General features: G+C 41.7%; 1 non-coding gene across 1 annotated transcript; it reads right to left on the bottom strand.

Annotated features, from left to right (window-relative positions):
• Positions 1–2,941: 2,941 nt before the first annotated feature.
• On the bottom strand, positions 2,942–3,048 carry LOC120278287. Its single transcript, XR_005541625.1, has one exon. It is a non-coding gene; the product is annotated as a small nucleolar RNA R71 (small nucleolar RNA).
• Between the last annotated feature and the right edge of the window lie 861 nt (positions 3,049–3,909).

Here is a 3,909-nt window from a genome sequence, read left to right as displayed (position 1 = left end):
TCTTTCAAATACCAAGTGATGAGTATTTTATTCCCATGTAAGAACATATTCCTACTCCATCACCTATGGGTTTGAGATAAGTACCTTAAGATTTCATCGAAAGAGGAAAAATCTTCTTATGGACCCATCACTTGATAAAATATCAAAACATTTACAAAATTTTGTGGAGATAATTGGTACAGGATCTAAGGTAATAGCTGGAACCGTTGCACATGAAGCAAATCATGAAGCAGCTCATGAAGACGCCATTGAAGCTTCTTAGGTAAAAATTACAAAAAGGAGAAGATTATTAAATCAAGTAATTTTTGAGATTGATGGACTTTTGGATGATGAGGCATTGCTCCTCTTGTAAATTTTGGCTAAAAATGACATTTAACTGCAAATCTTGTTAGACTTGCCAGATAACAAGAGGTTGAGCTTTTGTCATTGATAAGTGCTTGTGTGATAAGAATGTGAAGTATTCTTTCCTTATGATGAGCATTACTTTTATCAGGTTTTAACACTAATATGTGTGTATTTATGTTACTTTCATGCATATAGGGTTGTGAAGCCGAATCTTAGAGAAAGACGCCATTGTAGATCGTGAGTGCACCATTTGGAGGAAATCTTGAGAAGGTTCAAACGTGAAGACATAAGTCGGGTTCAAGATGCTAGAATGTGTGCCAACCTTCTTGTATTCAAGCTAGCATAATGATTTGGAGGGGCACAAAGGCAGTCACATTCTAAATATTCTGGCTTGTGCATGTGTAATGAGATCTCCACCAACGCGGTCGTTCATTGAAGAAGCAAAGCGATCTACGACGTAAACGTGTGCCTGTTTACGTTACCTCGATCAAAGCATGGTTTCAGGAGTGTTTCGGACCGGTACTATAGCAGAGCACTGTAGCAACAATGTGACAAAATACTGTAGCATGTAATGTTCACAGCCGGCCGAAGAAGGAGTTTTCCAGAGAAGCCACATGGGCCGTGTGAAATATTTACAGGGGCGTGTGGATTCCCGATTCCAGCCCTTTAAAAGCCGATTTCAGCCCTAATTTTAGCATTCTTTTTTCCATCTTTTCCCTAACTTGAGAGAGGGTTGCAGCTAGGGTTTTGAGAGGTATTAGCTAGGGATTGGGAAAGGTTTATGGCTCTGACATTGTGCTCCGTTTGGAAGAAGGTTAGTGGGAGAGCTTTCGTTGGCACTGATCCGGAGAGGTATATCCTAGGACGGACAAAAGGACCTTTGGACGAGTAGAGGACTCTCCATAAGACCATCGTCACGACTATCGAGGAGGTTTTCTATGGATTCATTGCTTTCACATTCGATTTTTTTGATTGTAATTAGCTCTATGGAGAGCTAAATCCCCTAGTGGGTACTTGGATTGTGAACCCTAGGATGTATGTGTTTCATTGAACCTTATTATTATGCTTCTATTAATTGATGTTTTCATTGAGTTTCAATTTTGAATGCATTGATTGTATGAATACTCCCTTAGAGTGACACTAGGGTTGAGAGTTCTTGTTGGTAACCCTTGTGGGTGAGTGACATACCACGAGAGTTAGACAAATCTAGATTAGAGAGGGTTGAGAGAGTGAGTCGAGAGGTAGCTCCGTCCCTTTTCCCCTCCGGTTTGATTTATTCTACCTCCAATTCCTTGAGTTCTTTGCGGTCATAGTAGAGTGAATGGGCTAAGGGATGACCTTCCGCTGGGGCTTAGTTGCGAGTGCAATGGAGTGAAGCGTTGAAGTTATTTTAGCATCTAGGACTTAATTATGGCTAGGGACCTTCTGCTTGGACCAAAGGGTTAGGTCTACATACAAGAACAGGATTCATTACTTGGAATTCCTAGAAATCATTACAATTCTATACAAGTGCGAGGTTGAGAGATTGTTTAATTTCTCCTCCAGGACGTGTATAGGGTTAGGCATGGTTGACCTTAGATTTGGGACCATGTATTAAAAGATCTCCACGACTCATTAATGCATTAGTTAGGAAGCATAATAGAGGGTTTTTGCACTTGAAATGATTGTCCTAGGAAGATCAATATCCGAGTACCCCATCTATGTCGATTGCCTTACCTCTCCTTTACTTGTGCTCTCTCTCTTGTCTCTTTTACTTTTGTTTGCATTACATCTTGTCACTCAAATCACTATTCAAATTTCATTTAGTTAAGAAATAATTTAAGTGTTTTTACTCCCTACTCCCTGCGGATACGATACCCACTCACCTGGGATTTTATTACTTCGACAAACCCGTGCACTTGCGGTTTACAAGCATATTCGGTCGTCTCAAGTTTTTGGCACCTTTGCCGGGGAGTAGGCATTTAGAGATACTTTGCACTTTGTTTTCTTAGCTATTCATTTATTCATTCTATTTCACATCTTCTTTTCTATCATCGTTCTGATTTTTTTTCTTTTTTTGTGCAGCTCCAAGTTCATGACCCGAGGGAACCCCTCCATATTGATTGAAGGAGACCCCGAGCTCGAACGTACACTTAGAAGAAAAGGGAAAGAACCTGTGCAAGAATAGTTTAATCTAGCTGATTTGGAAGTTGAAGGGTCGGATAATATAGCGAAACATAATGAGCAACAGAGGACATTATCCGATTATGCCAGACCTTCAGTATTGGGGACACAATTGAGTATTGTGTATCCTCCGATTACAGCTCAGAATTTCGAGCTGAAGCCGGCATTCATCCACATGTTGCAGCAATCTGCACAGTTCAATGGCTTGGCCGATGAGGATCCAAACAGTCATATAGAGAACTTTCTCTAGATGTGTGATATGCTCAAGATAAACGGGGTAGCAGATGATACCATCAAGTTGAGAGCCTTATCATTTTCCTTAAAGGGGAAAAAGAAGCAGTGGCTACACTCATTACCTAGAGCATCAATTACCACATAGGAGGAGATGGTAGAAGCTTTTCTAACCCGTTATTTTCTTCCCGGAAAATCTGCAAAGCTTAGGAATGAGATGTCATCCTTTGTACAGTCAGAATTGGAGTCTCTATTTGAGCTGTGGGAAAGGTTTAAGGAGCTCCTGAGAAAGTGCCCGCAACACGGATTCCTGGAGTGGATGATTGTTCAGACCTTTTAACTGGTTGAATCCGAGCATAAGGCAACTCTTGGATGCGACAGCAGAAGATACCTTAGGTAGCAATACCGACACCAATCCTAGAGAGCATGTGAAGGCGATCACTTTGAGAAGTGGTCGTGAGGTTAAAGGTAGGTTTTCGAGTGAGAAACCCAATGAACACGCACCTGAGGTCATAGAGGTTGAAGAGGGAACAAGAAAAGAGAAGGGCTGGCACCCCCACCTTTTAAGCTAAGAATCCCCTATCCCTCTAGGTTGAAGAATTACCAAGTGGATGAACAATACAAGAAGTTCCTGAGTTTGTTCTAGCAACTCCACATCAACATTCCTTTTGTTGAGGCATTGGCTCAAATGCCTAAGTATGCAAAATTCTTAAAAGATTTCTTGACTAACAAGAGGAAGTTAGAGGAGAGTGCTTCAGTGATCTTAGATGCTTCTTGCTCGGCGGTTTTGCAAAAGAACATGGCGAACAAGAGGAAAGGCCCAGGAAGCTTCATTATTCCGTGCAACATTGGCAATTTAGGTGAAGAAATGGCATTGGCGGACTCAGGGGCCAGTATTAACGTCATGCCATATACCTTCTTTCAGAAGCTAGGCTTGGGCAAGCCTAGGCCTACTCGGATGACTTTGCAATTGGCGGACCGAACAGTGAGACATCCGAGGAGTATCATCGAAGATGTGCTTGTCAAGGTGGACAAGTATATATTTCCTGTAGATTTTGTGGTGCTAGACGTCGATGAGGATGCGGATGTATCCTTGATACTTGGGAGGTCGTTCATGCGAACTTCCAAGGCATTGATTGACATGGATAGTGGGGATCTAACTTTGAGAGT

The sequence above is a fragment of the Dioscorea cayenensis genome, chromosome 15 (genome assembly GCF_009730915.1).
Source record: "Dioscorea cayenensis subsp. rotundata cultivar TDr96_F1 chromosome 15, TDr96_F1_v2_PseudoChromosome.rev07_lg8_w22 25.fasta, whole genome shotgun sequence".
Lineage (NCBI taxonomy): Eukaryota > Viridiplantae > Streptophyta > Magnoliopsida > Dioscoreales > Dioscoreaceae > Dioscorea > Dioscorea cayenensis.
This window is presented reverse-complemented; position numbering and strand designations above follow the sequence as displayed.